We start from the raw sequence: 22,592 nt of genomic DNA on the forward strand, positions 1-22,592 counted from the left end.
CCCTACTGCTTTGATAATGTTTGCTTTCCATCCCACACCCTCTGTCCTACTCACCTGCTAAAGGAAGTGTATCACTACATGTTTTCCTTCATATATGCAGAAATTATAGCAAATGTTGGAGAGATGTGCAAAAAGAAGATATGGCAAAGAAGTAGGATGGTATTTACACGTATAATAGCATTATAATCCACTTTTGAAAATGCAGATTAGCTGACAGAAATTTAATAAATTCCTTCTGCTCATTTATGATAGTCAAAGACACTGCATCAATATGTAATTCAAAGGAACTGGATAATTTCATAGTACGCTGAGGAAAACTGACTTGGCAGAGTTGACTTACTGACACCAGCTATCCTCCTGCTGTCACTTTTAATTCTCTATAAACAATTGGCTCTAACATCCCCTACTGCCAGAGCCAATTCACACTCGGTGAATGATGGGGATCATTCAGGACAATAGTATACATTTTCTTGTATAGTATGCATGTTCTCATATAATACCTGAAAACTCAAAGGATTAAACCAATTGAGCAAAACAACAATTTGAATTTGGGTTTCTAATAAAAAGAGGGATCTCCAATTATAATATAGCTATAAAATATAGTTACATTTCTATGAAATAAAAATATATGTATACCTGTACTTTTTTCCTGAGTTAAACATATTTAGATTTTACTTGCATGTCTTCCCTGCAGAGAACATATATAAATATGTTATATATATATATATATATATATATAAATAAAACTAAGCAGGGCCAGATACCTCTTCTCAGAATTATTTTGTGGCATTTGCACTATATTTTTTTTTATCAAACAAAATTATATAACCTTCTTATAGGAACTATGAATTTCAAAAAAACAATATATTATTAAATTCATTTTATACATCAGGTAAGGTGCACAAAAAGCAAAGCCACCACCCTGCTAGTGAAAAATAGGCTACTTTTTCTTAATAGACCTTATAGATAATGGTAACTCATACCCTCATTCTCCATCCTAATTTTTCAGTTTTACATCACAGTAAACTTGTTCATATCAATGGATTTATACAGAATGGACATACCCATAAAGATGGACAATCTACCATAGTGGGTATTTATAACTTTTGAGAGAGAGAGAGAAAATCAGAGAGAAATTTCAAAAGATATAAAATAATCAGCTAAGTTTTACAGTTGGTAATTTTATTAGTCTGAACCTGATTCCATCAAGTGAAAATACGAGGTCTGTAAGAAATTATGAAAGCAAATCACTTATAAAGAGCACTGGTCATTCTGTTACAATACATGTATTTTACATACCCTGTAACTACCTGTAAGAGCTGAAAAAGGCAGCCTGTTCACACAAACTCACACAAAAACAACAGTGTTAAAAAAAACCCAAATGTAACTTTGATTGTATGGTGTGCTTGTTTCCGACACTGTTCAAGTCACAACAGGGGCATAGTTCTTATGCAAAAGACATAAGCTGTGTTAGTCAAGGGGACCCTTGGTAAAGAGTTCTAATAGGATAAACTGTTTTTCTCAAGGTACAAACTGGGGCTCTCCCAGCACATAATCTTTACAAATTTTCAGTTTACTTGATGATATCTCCAAAAAGGGATGATATTATCACTAGAAGAAAGAAGGGTATATACCATTACTTCAGACATCTTTTCATATTGTCATGTTTCTATTGGAAACACTATTCTAATCTGTATATTGACTGAGATATTTGTTTACCTAAAGAAAATTTTAAGAGCACACAAAGTCTCAAAAGATTGTGTGTTTCTCTTTAGGAGAAGTTGCAAATTACAACTGTAGCACTAAAGAGATGAATCCTCTAAAATAATCAGTCTCTGTTCTTCTCAGGACACACTTGTGATAAGTTCTCAGAAAACTCCAAAGACATAATTATCAATGAGAAAACACAAGCAAACAGCAGTGTCTGTGAAACAGAGTTTCTTAGAGCGAAATACTCCACACAGCCCAGAAGCTGTCAATAATAGACCGTACTAATACTAGGAGAAAGCTTAACTGGATTGATTTCAGTAAAATTAGTTGCTTGCTTTTATGCAGGACAGATCTGAAATGTGCTATATTAAAAGTGATAAAACTCATGCTGACTTATGGAGGGATTTCAATCTCTTTGGACCACCCCATATTTTGATGTCTGGGAGTTTAGCCAAATATAATTTTGTGACAGCTTCCAAATCTGTGGGAAAATGTGACAATTGAACCTAGATAACTCGTAGACCCCATCTCTGGTCAAGTCAAGATTACCCAACCCATCCCTGGAACTGTTCAGCCAGGTTGGATTGGGCCTTGGGCAACCTAATCTAGTGGGTGGCATCCATGCCTTGGTCAAGGGTGGGTTGTAACTAGATGATTTTTAAAGTCCCTTCCAATCCATCCTGTGATTCTATGAACTACTGCAATCAATTTAAGGGCCAAGAGCTTCGTGTCCTGAAGCAGAAACTGTTAACTGGATTGAAAATAGGTGCTGTTCTAGATAATTTTCACTTGATACCGATCTTACAATGCAGTATGTTGCACTGTGTTTAGGGGTTTTTTTTTCTGTCTGTCTGTTACCTATTTAATTTATGTATGGGGATGTTGGTAGAAATGTCCTGTAAATATGACATTTCTCATTTATGTTCAATTATAAGACTATATTATACTTTTTTTATTTCTCTGAATAAGTAGCAAAAGGAAAATGGATACTAGGAAGGTCATCGTCACTTTAAATATATGAAAAACTCAACAAATATAATTCCACTTTACTTTAGCACTAATGTTACAATACTGTCTATTTTTGTCTTCCACTTCCCCTATATCTTGGTACCTATTCTTCATGACATTTTACAATTCAAGATCTTCCTGTTAAAGAGATTTTCTTCCCTGTTAACTTACAAGTTGATTCAATCTCTTTTCCTAAAATCATAACGAAAATATGCTCTTCTCTTGATTCACCTTTCACTAAATATTATCCGATACCTAGTATGAAAGATATAAAAATCTTCTCATGATAGTTCACATAGTAACTTTGTACGTATTTCTCATTATTTTTCATCTCAGATCAGCTCCCCCCCCAAAAAATGTTAATTTTTCACTGTAGTCTTCAGAAGGATATGTGCTCTAGCACCAGGATGGAAGTAGATTAGTGACTTCCATAAACAGTATGATTGTCTTTTATGTTGTGCACTTACAAAGCAAAGAACCATGGATAGGAAGCTAGCTTAACTTACTGATATCTTTTTAAACTTTCCCTTTTTAATTTGATTGCATATAGTATTTTTCATCTGATATGAGGAAATGGTAAACACCTCAAGTATTTCCAAATTTCTTTTTGATCCTTTTTGATTCTCAATACAGATCACTTTTTATACATCCATAAAATTTTGCCTTCAAACAAATCATCCAGGACGAGTGACCTTGACTCATCTCATGCAGGAGCATTAAAAGGAAAAGCAAATGACAATAGCAGGTCACTTGTTGCTGTAGGGGTGGAGACACTCAAGAGCTGACTTAGTTTTTTTTGTCTAGGGAAGTTACTTACTTCATGGGGGTTCACATACAGGATGTGGTGGAGAGATAGTCAAAGCTTGCCTGTCCCTGTGACTGTTAACCCTTGCTGTTCTTTCTTGTTCGAACTAGTTATACTAAAAGAGGCAACCTGGAACATAACAAATGTGACTACAGAAGAAATAGAATGGAAAAAATAACCAGGACACTGGGACCCAGGTGGTGTTATCCTGAATCCTGCAAGTCACAGAAAAAGGTGCAAAAGGAAGGTACACAGTAAGAAACATGATAAATGCATTTCCAGTTCAAAAATCTCTACTTCAAAAGATATATGAAAGTTCAGAACATTTTATTTTTTATGTAATACTCATGGGTGGCCACAAATAAATAACAGAAGAAGATTTTCTGATGAAGAGCAGTAGTTTTTCTATGGTTAATGTGAATTCTCATGAAAAAAGTAGTAAAAAAATTGAAAGATACATTCTTTGAAAAACAGCCCATTAAAAATATTAGATAAAACCACCAATAAAAATCTACAGAGGAAAACCAATATATACTAGGTTTTATTTTATATGGTTTTGTTTTGAAAGACAAACTGTTCAATGTAGGTATTTCAAGCTGTTAGCTTTGGTTTTACATCCTAAAGACAAGAAGCTAACTTCATTAAGAGACCTATAATTGCAAAAAAATCTTGTTTGAGTGGATTAATTTTAACTTGTTTCCAATTTCCTTGTTATTTGGAGTAAAAGAAATGTTATTTGTCACCTACTTAATTTGTTAAATTTGCTGTGAACAAGCTTTTTTCAGTTTGCCAATCTAGAATTACTTTACATGAAATGGGAGGTTTATCTTACAACACACAAAGATGCTTATGATAACAAATATTGTAGTTTGCATTAAGTAGAAAATTGAAGTATGAACAACACTTCCAAAATGGGCTCAAGGTAATTTTATTTACATAACTTTATTATAACTCAGGATTCCTACATTTTATGAAAATTGACTAATTAATATGATTTTTTCCCCTTCTCAGGAATAAGCATATTAAATCTAGTAAATAGGCTGGATACAATGCAGCCTTTTTTTCCCCAGAGATCATTTGCTTCCCTTATAAATGATCTAGAACTACAGTATTGGACGAGGATTTGTGTTGAGTGATGGTGGGATTATCTGCAAAAAATAGTCTTTTCCCTACCTACAGCTGCATATAATTTCATATTATTTTTCCACAAACAGCCTGTTGAGTGGATTGGGGCATGAACCTGGTACGGGCAGAGACTGACAGATCTGTATCACCATGGTGGAGCCAGTAAAATGTGCCTCAAGAAGCAATAGAAAAGAGAGAGGTTTCAACATTGTAAAAAAATCTCTAAAAATTAGTAAAAAAGACCTAAACAGCATCCTATTTTATACTCGCAAAGTAGTGTCAAGGGATAGCCATTCAGTAGGGTTTTTTTCTGACATTTTGTGTTATTTAACAGTATTGAATTAAGCAGGCAAATTAGAAATACCAATAAATCACTGCAGGTCCTTGACGACCTTTTTGATGACTATTGAGGAAGTCACTCAGAGATTGAAGATGATTGAAAAGATGAAGTTCTGATACTGCAGATAGTAGAGAAGTTAAGGACAAAAAGCCCACAAAGTGGCGAGATTATGGTGAACATTGCATTCCTTCACAAACAACAAACTATCGTGGCGAAGGGGAGGAGGAGGAGGGGAGTAATCTCCTTCAGTTTTTTCCCTATTGAAATATTACACTACCAGTGCAAATGTGCCAACTCTGATAGTCAAGACAATTGATTTCACTAGCTTCTGCATGAAACTCTTCAACAGAACTAAGAACTTTCAAAGAAGTATCAAAATGTTTTCCCAGTAGGTAGAAAATATATCTAGCTATATCCATAGAAATGTCCAAAATAAAGAAATCAAGCAAAATGGATGATAACCCTTATCACCCAAATTGGATAGATACTTAAAAGGAAGGTATATAATTAATGAAATTGGTTTAACCTTTCTGTGTTATTCTGGCCAGAAAAATAAATCACTGATTTTGAAACACTCAATTTATTCCTATCCTTACCGTCTTGGTTCAGCTACATAGATTTATGTCCCCATTGTGTCTATGAATTTTCTCATAGGAATATAACTAATATAATTATTCCTGTTTGAACTAACTCTAAGACATCACAATTCTGTTGATACTTTTTTCAGTTTCCAAAGCATATGAAGGATTCTTCTAATGAACATGATCATTAGCAAAAATGATCTAAAAGCTATCCTAAGAAGCATTTCCCCTTTCTTTATATTCCATGGTTTGTAGTAGAAAGGACTTCAGTAGTAATCCTTTTTGTAATGAGTATTTGGGGCTCAGATAATCCTATCAATGAAGTCTCTTTGTTATTTTAGAATTTTTAAACACTCAGGTCCATTTATCAGGTACAACATCTGCTTGAACTTATCACATGCAACAATTAAACTAGCTGTTTCAATTTTATACAACTGAAGGCACTGTTTTGGTGCCCTTTTCATTTCCCTGCTAGCTGTATTTCCTTTGAAGCTGATGATTGAGCCACAAATACACAGCTGGTCTTTGCTCACTTTTTCCCAATATATGCAGATTAGCTGGAACTAATAGCTGTAGCTCTGGCTAGGCTTCTGATCTTCTACTGGATGTTGGGAGATCATGTACAAATTGGCCAAGTGCTCAAATCTCACACCAGAATATCTTTTAGGCCAAGGAACCCAGCAGAGCAACAGCTGTAATCACGACCATTCTAATTTTCTATATTTTCTATACCTGTAAACTTAAAGTAAATGGAAGGTTCTATTATGCTGGCCAGTATAAGGATGTGAAGTACAAAGATTGGTAACTGAGCATTTGTTTTCTTGCTTTCAAGTTATTTATGCTTTTATTTAAAACTGATGAACACCAACACATAAAAGAATAATACATGATATATACATGAATAATGCATGATGTATAACTTTAGTTAATTTCACTTGTAAATTAATGTTTTTAAGCTTCTCATACTGAGAAAAGTCAAAATATATCATAAAAATTTTATTTCTTATATTCCTTGTAGTAAAGCATAAGTCAAATATTTTTCACATTGAGAATTGGATGAAATAACTTCTCAAAATGTTCTTGGCAGGTGTCACCATCCACTCCCACTGAAATTGAAAGGTTTCCTATCAGTTTGTATGGAATCAGTTTGAGAAAAGTAAGTTGCTTATCTATTTTATACAGCTTTCACTGGTCTAACTAGAAGCACTCTTCAAAAAGATATATTTCCATTGGCTAATTTGTATATATCAAATAAATTCAAACATTTTATCCCTTTCCACAGTTTATTTAAATGTTGAGTATTGAGTCATATTCAAAACACAAGCTTCTTTTAGCTTATATAATAACAGGCAAAAACTATGCGTGTGACTGAGGCAGTGACATATTTTGAATATGAGCGTGCAGGTTCTGGACTTTATACAGCATTACATGTGAATTGTGGTCTCTCACCAAAATTAATTCAAGTTAGAAACAGACAGCTGGGCATTTACATTTCATATGAAGCCTTGAACATCTATCCACTAGTAAAGACTGACAAGAAGGAAAAATATTCCTTTTTTTCATCTCAAATCAAATCGTTTCTAGTTTCCTATAAGAAAAAGACTTGCAAGCAATCACTTTTCTAAGTAAACCCAATGTGCAGCTATAATTTGAGAAAAAATAATGCCTACAGAATAGAAAAAAACAATCTGAACTTTTGCACTTAAGAATCTGACATTGCTGCAATTTGTCAAAGACATAATTTCTATTCTAAAAAGGAGAAAAATCATAACTATCAAGTATAAAAATTAAAAATAAAATTCCAGTTATATACTAGAATAAAATATATATTCGAATTCAAGTCCTGTAATCTCTCAGTGTGGTACAATATAAGGATATGGTGGCTTTAATGTGCCAGTAACTTTTATTCCCTTTGAGATAGAAATTAATCAAAAAATTGTCATATATAAAAGAAAACCTGAAAAAGCATTTTCTTCTACTAAAACAAAAGTTTTATAAAGGAAGCCACAGACAAGGGTAAGCAAAACAATAAGCATCATCTAAGTCTATTAAAACAATATGAATGCCTGCCTTCTTTGAAGAAGGCCATAGATTTACACTTCTTCACGTCAATAAGCATCTGCAGTGAACTATGAAGCTGTTTTGGCTAACATGAGCTAAACTACTGTTCTGGAGTAATTATAAATCAACTGTTTCCACATTTTTTGTAGAAGCAGGGGATGCAAAGTTGTTTTGGCAGCAGCTCTTGATTCCTTTTCTCCTTTCTAAGAGATACTCATGGACTGAATAACCCTGATGATTTTGGGGGGGTTTGTGGTTGGGTTTTTTATTTGGATTTTTGTTTGTTTTGGGGTTTAGATCAAGTGCACACAAGTTATCCATGAGATACTTCAGCAGACACATATTTAATTTTTCCATATGCAATACTGTGAAATAAATAAAGAAAGACAGACATTTTAATTCCAGATGAATGATCATTGAAACCACTATAGTGCCAATGAGACTAACCTCCGGTGCTTACTAGTCATTTCCTTTATAAACCCTATATGGGTATTGGTTTTATCGGTCTTTTTTACTAGTTTTTACTGACTTTTATTGTTTTATTAGTTGCTGTTCTCATGAAAAGCCTTATTCTCTCTTTAACCAGCATTCGCTGATAAAATATTGTGTTTAAAAACAACTGTGATCATGTTGAATTTCCTACCTCTGTAGATTTTCAAGGTCTTTTTAACTTCCACAAGCTGTTGCAATTGTTAGAAGAAACAAATCAGGGACCATGAAAACCTCAGTTTTGTCGAATTACTTTTAATGGGTCTTGATTTTACAGTAACTAAAAGCTTAATGTAGCTGTATAAATAACCGATTCATCTTATCTTAGACTTAAGTTCTTTTTGGGTTGGTTTTTTAAATTATCATTTGCATTTTACTTCATGGTGAAGTTCAAACTCATGCTTGAATTTTGGAAATATAATTCCCTGTTGAATTATTAAAGTTCTAAAGATACTGTAGTTATTTTAATAACTTTGCTTGTTACTGTGTATCAAACCTTCTCTCTTGTCTTTCTTAAATGTCCCAAAACATTTAAACAAAAGAAAAACATTTGGTTTGTAATTATGGGGGAGGGGAAAAAAGCTTTCTGATGAGAGTTAGCATTCCTGGAAATAGGCTTTTTTAAAGCAAATACTGCTAAAACCTGTCTGTACTTGTGCTGCAACCTGGACAATGTTAGGAGGTGCATTACGCATGGGAGACATACAGCTTTATGCTCTAGAATACCCACAAACTAGCAAGGCATTCTCCATAATTTACTTTTATGAGCTTCAGTTTCAAATTAATTTTACAAACTTAATGGTTTGGGAAATTATTATGGGAAACAATAATTTAGAGTTGACCTTTTCTGAGCTACCTGTTACTTGATTGGTTTAGCTAGCAGTGTCTTTAATTGAATTTGTCAGCAACAAAAATATGTGTGCTAACAGCTGCTAACTTAAATTTTATAATTATTGTTATTACCTTAGTTAAAAATTTAAGCAGGCAAAAAAAGAAGGGGAGTAGAACAAAGTCACCTACAGTGGCACAGAGTGAATGTCTCAATGAAAAAGTTTTAATACTCATTGCTTCTTTAGAAATACATTTCTGCTTTAGAAAAAGTTGCAAAAAATATTAATCATTTAGTGAAAAAAAGAAAACACAAGGTATATGTGAGATGATGTGGGTAAAAAATTACTATATGTGTGTTATTTTGTTAGCCAAAGCTTCATACTATTGTCAGAAAAAATACTTAAAAGTTCAGTCTCAAATTCTGCAAATCTTGGCTTCTGCTTACCAGTTCAAAAATGTTTCTTGCAATATGCTGCACATGGGTCTGGGCAACCTCTAGTACCAACACAGGCCTGGGTTGTGAACAGATTGAGGGCAGCCCTGATGAGGAGGACTTGGAGGTTCTGTTGGAGGAGAAATGACCTTGCAGCCCAATTCTGGTCTGTATCAAAAGTGGTGTGGCCAGAAGGTTAAGGAAGGTTGTTTGATTCTGTCTCTGTACTCTGCCTTGTGAGACTACACCTGCAGTGCTGCATCCAGCTCTGTGGTCCCCAGCATAGGAAGGATATAGGCCTGTTGGAGTGAGTCCAGAAAAGGACACCAAGATGATTAGAGGAATGGAGCACTTCTACAAGGAAAGGCTGAGAGAATTGGAATTCAGCCTGGAAAAGAGAAGGCTTTGGGGTGACTTAACTGAAGCCTTCCAGTACCTGAAGGGAACCTACAAGAAAGAGGGAGAGAAACTATTTACAACAACATGTAGTGACAGGACAAAGGGGAATGGCTTCAAACTTCAAGAGAGTAGGTTTAGATCAGATATTAGGGAAAAATTCTTTACTATGAGGCTGGTAAGGCACTTGAACAGGGACCCCAGAGAAGCTGTGGATGCCCATTTCTGGAAGCGTTCACAGCCAGGTTGAATGGAACTCTGAACAACCTGGTATAGTGAAATGTGTCCCTGCCCGTGGCATGGGGCTGGAACTAGAGGGCCTTAAGGGTGCCCTCCAACCCAAACCATTCTATGATTCTATGAAATACCAACCTCTTCTTTGTACAATGAATTATAAGAGTAACATTTATATCTGTTTTTTTCAAAAGAGATATTCTGAAAATCTCTAATAAATATAGGACAAAGCAATCAGACATCTGAACTTACACAAAAAACCACTATATCAAAAAATGAAATTCATTTCCAGATAACCCAGTTCTCATCTCTTAATATTTAAAAAATAATTCAACGTTGATTTTTGAGTATGGAATTCTTGGGTTTTGTTTGTTTGCTTGTTTCTAAAGTACCTCTTTGTCATTAAATCATATTGCAAAGAGAGGAATCATGAAATGTTTCACTGTCTTCTAGTCTGAAATAAAGAATTTTTGGAGACTAAAACAGCAGTTTCATTCAAATGCACTATTTCTTTCACCCTATCTGACAAACCTTTTCATAGTTATTTTTTTAATGATGTTTTGCCTTATTTCCTGCCATAGAAGTAAAGGAAATTTTATATGTTACTTCTAAAGAAAAACTATTTGAGGTAACATGACATTCATGGAATGGATGCATTATCCCTAACCCCAACTAGGGGTTGCCCAGGAGGTTCATTAGGAAGAGCATTGCCAGCAGATGGCAATGGACAGGAGGTGATCCCACCCCTTTACTCAGCCCTGGTGGAGCCTCACCTGGAGTGCTGTGTCCAGTTCTGGCCTCCTCAGTGCAGGGGAGACATGGAGCTCCTGGACTGGCTCCAGTAAAGGGATAAAAAAATTATTAAGGGACTGGAGCATCTCTCTTATGAGGAAAGATTTAGAGAGTGGGGCCTGTTCAGTCTCAAAGAGACAACTGAGAGGGGACTTCATCAATGTCTGTGAGTATCTGAAGGGAAAGTGATAAGAGGATGGAGCCAGGCTCTGCTCAGTGGTGCAAAGCAATAGGACAATAGGCAAGGGGCAGAAACTGATGTACAGAAAGTTCCACCTGAATACGAGGAAGAACTTCTTTACTGCGCAGGTGACCATGCACTGAAAGAGATTTCCCAGAGATGCTGTGGAGACTCCCTCACTGGGGATATTCAAGAACCATCTGATACAATCCTGTGCAAGGTGCTCTAGGATGATCCTGCTTGAGCAGGGAGGTTGGATCAGATGACCCACTGTAGTCCTTTCCACCCATTCTGTGATTCTGCAATTATCAATTAAATACAAAAAATGCATAAAAATCAACTTGATTGAGAAAGAGGCTGATTTTATACCTAGTTGCATGTAATCACTCCTACTTTCAGACAACAAAATCAATTTTTTCAAGTAAGAATTCTGATATTATATAAATTTGAAAATTAAAACCTGAACATCAACAAAAACAACAAAAGCATTCAAATTTACTAAGCAAAAGGATTTTAACAAGAATTTTTTTTGTGTGTTTCTAAACTATACTTTTCTCTGCCAAAAATATACAGAGGGAAAATAAGCTCTTTTGCTACAAAGTTTTGGCCACTTCCACACAAAACGTTTCAGACAAAAAGGTGTTCTCTGTGAATAATGACAATCTTTAGGCATACAGAACCCTAACCAGGCAATAAAGTCTCTCAAAACTGTACAGGATCTTAAAATGGCCTGTGTGGGACAATCAGTACTTTTTCTTTAAGTAATCCTAACATCTAGGAAAACTGGTGAATATATTCACTAATTTTTGAACTCATGATTATATAATATACATATGATATTTATAAGAGAAGATTGATATATATGTATAACAACAGGTTTCATTAGAAAAGTTCTTTAAAAAGATCTGTCTCTCAATAAACTGACTTATAATAAAAGAGCAAATACTACTAACATGCTGAAATTAGGCACAGTTTCTGTGCTGCATGAGTTCAGAATTACCTGGTCATGGAAAGTAAAATTATAGTTGTAAAGAAGCAACATTTTTCTTTTTATTCAGATTATATTATTATAGCCTCTGTTTTGTAACTTCAGATTGCCTTTTGTGACTCATCTACTATTGTTAGCACACAGCTACTGAGAAACACTGACCTGTATTATATATTTCCTTGCACTACTATTTGCTATATGTTGCATATTTCGGAATGATATCAATATTTATTTGGAAAGAAAAATACAGATTAAAAATGTTTTCCCTTTCATTTTACTGAAATTTATCTGCAATGGAATGGTATGAAGAAAAAAATCCAATGCCATGGATGCCTGACTAGTCCATGAAGATTTTGTTTATTTCAGTTTCTGTTCTATGAAAGAACTCCAGAAGAACTAAATTACTTGAAGCATGTGTAATTTTGTAGACGAAAATATTTTCATTGCTAATGTTTCTGTACTGAGATTTTTTGCAATTCCATTAGGTTACTTTTTTAATCACTATTCCTTTATTAGAAATGACTGCTTGACTTATCTTATTCTCAGTTCCAGTAAGAATATTTTTATGAACAATTGTGGTGGTCAGCAGCTGGCCTGAAGGCCTCACAATAATAATTAATCACATTTTATAACTCCCTCTTTTATAACTGAAGTAATGAAGACATAACTGAAATTACTTAAGTACCCTGACCATTGGGTTATGCAATCTGACCAGTGTGGACTGTTGGAGAGCAGGCCCAGGCCACTGGGGGCACCAGCAGCTATTGGCTGGTTGGCTGGGTGGCAACTGGCTCAGCTCACAGGGATCGAACATGCGGACCTTCAGATCTCTATATAAGGGGAAGAAGACTCAATTGAAGTGGGCTGTTGTGCATGAACCCAGTGAGCCTTGTCGCTTGTCTGTCTCCGAAACGGCAACAAACAATATAGATTTTTTTAATCAAAAAAAGGTTATTTTTTCATAATTTTAAGCTTGGTTAAGTAGTTAAGTGAATTTTGTGCTGATGGTAAGTAGCTAAATGAACCAGAATTTTTTAACCACACCTACAGTATTGCCTGGGTATGGGAGTGTTCATTTTTTTCCCAGGGCTCCTCATCAGTCTTGAGCCACAAGACTCAAAACTGCTTATTGACTTAAGATGCAGTTGACTCTGCATAGATATCTGATCTTTGACCTTTCTGTTGTGATTGCGAGATGTGAAATATTGTCATAACATTCTGTAATGTGGTTCTTTATTCTCACCATTTGAACTCATTCCATTATCACATTTCACCTAGTGAAATAACTGTCAAACTAAAAGAATGTTCAAACTGAACCAATCTAAACTGGCTTCAATAATATAGCCTAGAGGTTAAAGCTTGAATATTCTTATTCTAGCACGCCAAGCCATTGAACTGATAGTGTTAAGAATTTTAATACTCATGTATTCTTATTAATAATATGAATTTCAAAATAAAATCTTAATAAATAATTCCCTCCTCTAACTCTATGATCAAAAAAAGTAATACACTGCATCCTATATGCCTGTATCTAGATTGTTCATCTTTTTCATCAATCACAAGAAATTGGTTCTAAGTAATGAAGACATATTGTGTCCTCTTGCATGTATCTTAATTATCATGAAAGTGCAGCAGACATATCTCTGTTCATCCCACTTTAAGTATGGAATCTGAGACATAATGAATTCTGAGGGAAATGCTTTGTATTTCTGCACTATCAAAATTTCTCCCTTAAGGATAATTTTATGTTGACATTTTCAGGGCTGAAACTGTGCTCACCCAGAAGAGGAAAACAAAACACTGAATTTCTGTTTAAAAGAAAATATATAAAAGAAAGAGCCTCTATTCAATTTTCAGAAGGCTTTTCTATTATTATGAAGATTTGCCAAGTTACTTTCTGTAATAGTTAAAGTTTTCACAATTTGGATTTATTTTTTTCCATAACATCTGAAATGAAAAGTTAAAATGGAAGTTAAAAAATTGTATAGCATTGTATATATATGCCACAAGTACAGAATTCTTAAACTAACACAAATATTAAACTACTGAAACTTTGCTATAAATTTGGTGCCTTTTTTCTTTTCCATTTTTTATTTCCCATTGTTTTTCCATTGCTATTAATTCATTCAAGGAAATTTCTTACATTTGATAAAGTGACAGGATTTCAGACTAGGAAATTACATTTATTCCAGATTTGCAATCTTGAAGAAGTGGGAATCTAGCCACAGACAATCAAGAATTCTTTAACTGTGAAATATAAATATTAATAAATAGTTCACATTTATTTAAAAAAACCCCACAGACAATCAAGAATTATTTAACTGTGAAATATAAATATTAATAAATAGTTCACATTTATTTAAAAAAAAAACAACACACTGCTGCAAGAGACTGAAGAAATAAATTAGATTTCCATTTATTAGATTTTACTTTAAGAATGTGAATTTGTTCTGAGAATGTGTTTATTAATTTGGGTAAAATATGTTGCATTTAAACTACTTGTATTTTCACAATAGGAAACACCAGCAGAAGGAGATAATTTTATTACTTCCATTAAAAGTAATTCATATTTTAGCTAAGAAAACGAGATAAGAGGATGACATGATTTAGATCACACTTTAATTTCTTGCACAGTTTCAAAGGCAAGGAAAAAAAAATCCTTGAAAAGGAAACTTTGTATTAAAATGGAAATTTGTTATTGGTATTCACTCCAATAAATATATCCTTCTTATGTGACTTATCACTTCATTTAGATGAAAATGTAGTTAGTGACACTATACTTCAATGGTATCACAAAGAAAAGGTCACTCAGAAGACTGACCAGAAAAAATATCTGCCTGGTTTAAAAAGTAACAGGCTATGGGCTGGGTGAATTCATATATTTAAATCAGAAATAATTTTTATTGTTTACTTTGTAAGTTTTCCATATATCAACAACAAGGGAGCAGAGAATTAAGAATCTATGCTACATCGGTGATCCTAACTCTGCAATTGATGTACAAAACATAATGACCATTTGGCCATATCTGTAGAATATGAAATAGCATACAACTTTATTCTTCTTAGGATCTAGAGTTTTGGAAGGTTTGCTTGCACTCATTATATTCTGGAACATGAATCTTTTAATATAATAATTATATATAACTGGAGTTGTAAAACTATTCTTGTACATGGTATCTAGCTTAGCAAAACCCACATGGTGTTTCATTGAAAGATGAAGGTTTGTATTTTCCAGCACTCAAGCTCCAACAGTAGCACAAACTTTGACTTTATAATGAAGGAAGAAAAAAAGAAAGAACAAGCATGATGTATTAAGACTGGGAGACATGAGCCACAATTGCCTGAAACATGACTCAGTCATTGGGCCCTTCATTATTCGGAACTTTTTTAACAGCTAAGAATAAGTAACTGTCATTTCTGTTGTCTCCACTCAGTACTTAAATGTAAAAATTAAAAATAATCCTATTCCAGATGAAAATGCCTGGTTAGAGAGTATTATATAGGAGTTAACTTGAGTCTTGCTAAGATCAACAGAAGTTATGATGTAATTTATTAGAGCCTCATAAAAGTTGCTCATCCAGGGAACATTGACAGGTCACAGTGACCTCTTAAATCTATAAGCCTTCTTTGCAGGCAGAAAAATAAAAGCATGTAGAGTTTTGTCATACTCGTATGGGTGTGGGGACGGAATGTTCTGGAATAAGTCTGACAAGTAGTTGACAGAGAGATTACTGAAATTTGGAAAGCTGACAATATCTAACGTTCCTGAGTGACTCATGGTTTACTAAACTAATTACAATAATCACCCAGATTTTCAGATGAGTAGGAACCTAGGATTTCTGGAGAATAGAAATTGAGCATGTAGGCATCAACTGCTCTGTTCATATGTTATAAAGTTGATCTGTAAATACAGAACAAATCTCATGCCTCTGTGATTCATACTTCCTACATATGAAATCAATCACAGATTTACAGTTTTGGAAATTTGCCAAGGGAGGCTGGAAGACAAGTTTGTGAGATAGGTACTGAAGGATATTGTTATAGAAGTTAAATCTGAAATGACAATTCAGCTGATCAAAGTAATAGATCTACACCAACTTACCGCCTCACCAGAATGTCCTCATAGCACAGCTAATGACTGGAGGATTAAAAGTGTAAGACTCTTCAAGATTTCCCTGAAACAGAAAATCAAACATGTTTTATTTGCTTTTCTACAGCAAAACCAATAAATTCTGAAGGGTTCAAGAAATAAAAAAGTTAATACACTGATGATAAATAACTTCTGCAAACAGTAATCATTGAAAAGCAGCAAAACAAAGTGGAATTTCTAGAGTAACTCTGATGTGAAAGAATATAAATCACAGTCATACACAATTATTTGTATTGAAATTATCTGTACTTGATTGAAGTGCTTATGAAACAGTTGTGTTCCAAACATGTCTTAGTCATAAACACTTTCTTGCTTTGTCACTGCGCTAGACCAACCCTTTTTCCATGTACTATTTTTAGTGCAAAAATACTGTTTCATAACTGAACTTATGCTAATAGCTCTTTAAATACACCAGAAGTACTTGCACTGACAGTATGTCATTTGGTAAATTACCTTAGGTGTATGAAAACAGAACTGTAGCCTCGTCAATAATAAAGCTACCTCTTCACATGCCACAAACCTGTGTCTACCTCTACCATATGGATATCCATTCAAGCCACACATTTAGCCACACATCTTTCTCACTAGCAGTCGAGCTTAAGAGGTGAACCTGTGGAAACCTCATGATGTTCAACAAGGCCAGACGCAAGGTCCTGCACCTGGGCTGGGGAAATCCACGCATAAGCACTGGCTGGGTGGAAAATGGATTGCGAGAAAGATTTAGGGGCATTGGTTGATGAGAAGAAAAACACAACCCAGTAATGTGCACTCGCAGCTCAAAAAGCCAACTTCAGCCTGGGCACCATCAAAAGTGATGTGGCCAGTAGGTCAAGGGAGGCAATTGTCCCCCTCTGCTCTGCTCTTGTGAGACCCCACCTGGACTGCTGCATCCCAGTCCAGGGACCAACAATCTGGGTCCCCCAGCAAAAGAAAGATGTGGACCTGTTGAAACAAGTCCTGGAGAGAGAAACTGAGTTGATCACAGGGCTGGAGCATCTCTCCTATGAAGATGGGCTGAGAGAGTTAGAGCTGCTCAGTCCAGAGAAAAAAAGGCTTTGGGGAGAATTTGTAGCACCTTCCAGTATCTGAAGGAGGCTTTCAAGAGGGCTGGAGATGGACTTTTAATACGGGCATGCAGTAATAGGCCGAGGGGGAATGGCCTAAGTTGAAGGAGTGTACATTTAGGTTAGATATTAGGAAGGAATATATTGTCCAAAGAGGTTGTGGACCCCACACCTCTGAAAGAGTACAAGGCCAGGCTGGATGGGGCTCTGTACAACTGGTCTAATGGAAGGAACCTCGGGCAAGGGGGTTCAATCTAGAAGATCTTTAAAGTCCCTTCCAACCCTAACCATTCTATCAGTCCATGATTCTGTGATCTTTCCTTTGGGGTAGGGCTGGGAGAGGTATAACTGTTCAGTCTGGAGAGAAGAAGGCTCAAGAGAAAACTCATCAACACATATAAACAACTGAAGGGGAGATGCAAAGATGGTGTCAGTCTCTTTTCTTTGTTGTCTAATGACAGGATAAAAAAGCAATGGGAAAAAGGAAACACAGAAAGATCTATAAGAATATCAGAAAACAGCTTTTTTACTGTAACTGAATACTGAAGCAGTTTGCCCAGAAATGACTGTGGAATATTCATCTTGGAAATACTGAAAAGCCATCTGGACATGGTCTTGGGCAACCTGCTTTAAGTAGCTCGAGCAGGGATGCTGGTCCAGATCCAACCTCGACCAGTCTGTGATACTGTGATATTTTATTCACAGCACCCATGAGTCTGTGTTTTATGCACCCACCTAGGCAGTCTGGGATTGATAGCCACCTTCCACCTTTTTATATATCTCAATCATGACATTCAGAAATCACAATACTCCTAAATTCTTTAGGAAAGAATAAAAGTGAATAGCAATAAATGATCAACACTGATCAAGAATGTTTCACTCTAAAAACTCTCTTCCCTGTAACGATTCTATTTTTGTCATAATACAGTAACAGCTTCAGTGCTTTTGGTTTTTTTTTTAATGCACTGCATATGCAACATGAAGAAAATCGTTGAAAACAGGCAGGTAAAGAAATTTTGTTATAAGCAAATGTTAAGTAGCATAAAATACAAGGGGAACATAGGTTTGGAAGCATTTTAATATCTGCTTTATTTTTCACAGTCAGACTGGAAGCAGAGTGAAAAGAAATACACAAATAATAATGCTGTCAGTGCCGAAGGCTTAATGACATGGTTCAAATTACTACGTTGAATACATATTCTGTTACATTTCAACATTGCTGTCTTTATGGCCGAGATTTCTTTGGCTGACACTATACACTGGTTAGCATTTCCTTGATGTCTATAAAAGCATAATTTTTTTTTTTTAACTTAACTTGCTTAATTAATCATCACATCATAGGAATGCTGATTAAGCAATATGAACTCATAAAATATGTCCTGAAAACTGGTGCACCATGCATTGTTCTTTTTTATAATCACATATGCAAATATAAGATTCTTCCATTCTTTTATCAGTTCCCTTTGTTACTCTATGGTATGTGTTTTAGCTGCCTGTATTGAATTTGCTTGGTCCACTTACACGGACTTCCATCACTTGAAAACTATGAACCTGTCCAGTTCACTGAAAGACTGTTTTCACATTCGGTACTTTCCGTTTCTGTTAATAGTACTATTTTTATTCAACTTTTCCTTAAAGAAAGCAGCAATTCCAACCACAATAAATAAAAATATTGCCCAAAACATATTCTTAATATTCTAATTTGTTAAGATGAGTTTATATAGATTAATTTATGGTCATTTACTTGAAGAGTAATAAACATATTCTGTGTACATTTAAAAGAAAGAGGAAGAACTATTGCAGAGTGTTAGTAGTGGGAAAGCAGTTTAGTAAGACTAACTTCTTCCTATATTTGGGGGCATGAATGCTTTTCATCTCCCTCTTCCCCTGCAGTTTTTTCTACATACCATTCCATGGCTCTTTTCTATTCTTACTCAATTTAATAGTTTCAAAGCTAGGCCTCATTCAGTTTTCCTCTCAGTATTGAGGATATCAGTATATCAGCATAGCTTTGATCTTAAATCATAGATGCTATAACCTCAAAAGTTTTTTTTAAAAAAATCAACAGCATATCTGAATATCATAGGTTAGTTCTGGAAACTCATCGATTTCGTTTCCTAAACTTGCAGAAACAGAAAAATCTCTATCACTGGCTACTGTTTATTTAAAATAGAAAAAAAAGAAGAGGATAATGGGTTACATTGATAAAAATATCAAGGGAATAATATTGCTATACAGCCCCACAGAATAAATAGGCTTGTCCCTGCTTCAAATTAAAAAAATTATAAAATGACTGTTAAATTTTTTACACAAACCCTCCTTTCCCTAACAAATCTCTTTTGTCTCCAGAACCTTTATTCCCCGTCTTTAAATATAAAACATAAGAAAGCAGATGTCACGTTCGCAAACCTTGTTTCTAAGTCTGTGTCACACAATGCTAAAAGCTCTGGAGAGAAAATATATGGTCTGTGCTGAGTGGCTGCCAGTGGACTTGGGAGACAGACGTTGCTGTTAGACTGTATGACCATAGCCAGGCCTCTCTCAGGTTTGTCACTGGTAAATGGAGTTGACAGTCTTCTGCTACGTCACTGACATGCCATGTAAATAACTTTGTTGAAGAATACTGTGAAAGCATGTGAATCTATGGGCATGAAGGTAACTAATTTCAATCTGACCTCATTAAGGCTAATTCTCTTGTGGTTGTCCTTTAGTCTTCTTCATAATCACTCTTGTATTGAAATGATGAAAATAGACATCCATTGTATTCCATGCCTTAGGTATGCAAAGCTAACAGCTAGCATGGAACAGATAGAATGTCCTCCTGTCATGCTTTTCTTCCCTGTCCACTGTTATTTCCCTGACAGAGCCCATGAGTCTAAAGAGTTCAGCACTGACACTTAGGAAAAAAATATCATTTGCATTTTCTGCAAGTTTACCTTTTTGATGGCAGTCTTATAGATGCTATACCTGCACAGGGAAAGGGGCAGAAGCATATGATTTCGTACTTTTCTTTTTATGATAACTAGATTGTAGCTTGTCTTTTTCAAAAGAAAAACTGCTCTCAGATATTTGAAGGTCACACCCAGGGACAGAAAAGCTCTTTAACAACTGAAAAGCTTGTCAGGACAAATGATGTTGTAGTCAAGCCCATTTTTTTTTAAGGGAAACAGGTTTTATACATGGATACGGCACAGAATGGAAAATAAAGTCCTATATGGACTCATGAACAAGAAGTCATTCCTGTGCTCTAGAAAGGAAAGAAACACCTACACCCAAATGAAAAAGTGGAGAGAAGAGAAGGAATTAAGTAACTGACTTATATATATACAGTTGACTCGATGCCAACAGCTGTCATGCTGGGATAGCCTAGTTCTGAGTAACATCATTTAGATGCTGGAAACTTGCACCAACATTGTGTGTAACATTAGATAACTTCAGATCTAGATTATAAAAAGTGTGTAGAAAACCTTTAGAGATGGAAGCACTAAAAAATATATAAGCACGATAGGGGAGATAGCAGTTGAATGTTCTACAGGCTAGAGGTACTTAGTCTGATTTAGAATTAGTGTCAGAGTAGACTCCATGCTTCTATCATTTTACTAAAAATGTTTAAAAGGATGTAAGTTGCATAAAATTTTTGGTATATACCTTGAATTCTCCTTTCATAGTGATTAATTTTCCCCCATAGAATTGAAGGTGATTTTAATTTAGAATTTTTTTGACAAAGAGATATACTGTGAAAAAATTTTTTCTTATTAAGAGCAATATTTTCATTGCTGATACAATAACTGCCATCAACAACATCTGATAGTCCTTCTCAGGATGTGAGTACACCCTGTTTACTGTCATCCTTAGATCTATGAAGTGTGACAAATATGTATTTCTCAAACAAAGTTTAGAGTAAAATATTCCTTATCTAACCATTTGCTTTTATTCAACAACATCAAGAGACATGTCTTTGGCTCTAAGTAGCAATGTGAAAAGAGGAGGAAAATATACACCCCTCAAAGCATGAAAGTGTGAACAATGATATCAAAATCAGGATTTTCAATACCCAGAAAATCTGATACCTAATTTTGTTCAATTAGTTTCCTTAGAGAACAAAACTACAAAACCTTGCAAAAAGACTAGATAAACCAGGAAAAATTAATTTTGGTTTAAAACAGCCAGAGGATTTCCCACTTTTAGACGTAGTGGTGAAGGATAATGCACGTGAAGGATAATGAAATAAGTTGATTAAGGATTTTGCATCTGATGTGTTTTATAAGAATAAAGATACTTTGCCCTTAAATATTTTCTGAATATTCTCCTGATCCCTCATTCATGATTTATCCTGGCCATTCAATGTCACCTGTGTATTTAGTCCAGAAAGACAATAGCAGATGATGAAGCTAGGAGAGGCCTATTAAGACCTCTCACTTGCCTAATCTCATTTTCACAAACAGACTGAAACACAGTCACCCTCTTGATGGTACGGCACAAGCAGGCAGTCTTCCAGGAACAATTTCACAGCCAAGTAAATCAGTGTTTCTCCTACTGTAAAGTCATTCTCAGTAGTATTGCTATTAAGAGGTAGCACAATGAAGAATAATATCAAGAAACCATGCATTGCCCCAGTGGGAATGTAGTAGGAAGCAAAAAAGAGGGGTTTCAGGCTGCTATTTGGAAGAGATTTAAGCTCTAGTAAACAGGACCCTGCAGAGAGATAAAGGGAAAATGTGTTTAACCCTTTTTCACCTATTAGAATAGCATCAGTGTTGTTTTACCTTGCATTTCACAAAGTTTGACAATTTCTGTTCCAGTGCTACAGCAAACCCAAGACATAAAAAGAGCTCCTAATTATATAAAAGAATTAGTAGGGCAGATCTCCTCTAAGAAAGTAAGTGCCAGTAATAAATAAATAAATAAATAATATAAATACTGGCATTTGCTCTTCATTAGTCAGAAGTTCCTGTCAGACTTATCATGGGCTGAGATGAAAGCAGCTGCCGCGGCCAACCACGGATGTCAAGGGCTCGGGCACAGCCAGGGCCCTCCCCACCTCTGAGTGCCCACACCTGTCATGCCCATTCCTATCACTGAACAGTCTGGCTTCCCCACCACCTCTGCAGATCTTTCCCTTGCTAGGGGAATGCACTCCACAGGCACACTGTCCAGCCTGGTGTATCTGCAGCCCCCAGATTGTCCTCCTGGGGTGTCCCCAAGTTCCTAAGCCCCTAGCTGTGTGTGGAGGTTGGGTCCTAAGGCCAAGCCATGGTGAAAGCTCCACAGCTGTGCCAAAGGCTTCCCTACCCCCCACCCAGCTGGGAGCCAAGGGTTCAGGACTCGCAGCAGTGCCAAAGCCACAGTCTGATACAATGAAGCCTTGCCCCATGGATGCGGCAGTGTCTTCTGCTGTGCTTCA

The 22,592-nt window shown here is 35.4% G+C and overlaps 1 protein-coding gene across 21 annotated transcripts in view; it reads right to left on the reverse strand.

The window, feature by feature from the left end:
* PTPRD (protein tyrosine phosphatase, receptor type D) overlaps positions 1 to 22,592 on the reverse strand; it is a 1,188,396-nt gene that overhangs the window by 922,807 nt on the left and 242,997 nt on the right. For all 21 annotated transcript variants that reach the window (XM_017732862.1, XM_017732863.1, XM_017732840.1 and 18 more), the window contains exon 2: positions 16,077 to 16,149. The gene's annotated coding sequence lies outside the window, so the exon portion shown is untranslated. The remainder of the gene's footprint in view (positions 1 to 16,076; positions 16,150 to 22,592) is intronic.

Source organism: Corvus brachyrhynchos, unplaced genomic scaffold (assembly GCF_000691975.1).
Source record: "Corvus brachyrhynchos isolate BGI_N302 unplaced genomic scaffold, ASM69197v1 scaffold194, whole genome shotgun sequence".
Taxonomy (NCBI): domain Eukaryota; kingdom Metazoa; phylum Chordata; class Aves; order Passeriformes; family Corvidae; genus Corvus; species Corvus brachyrhynchos.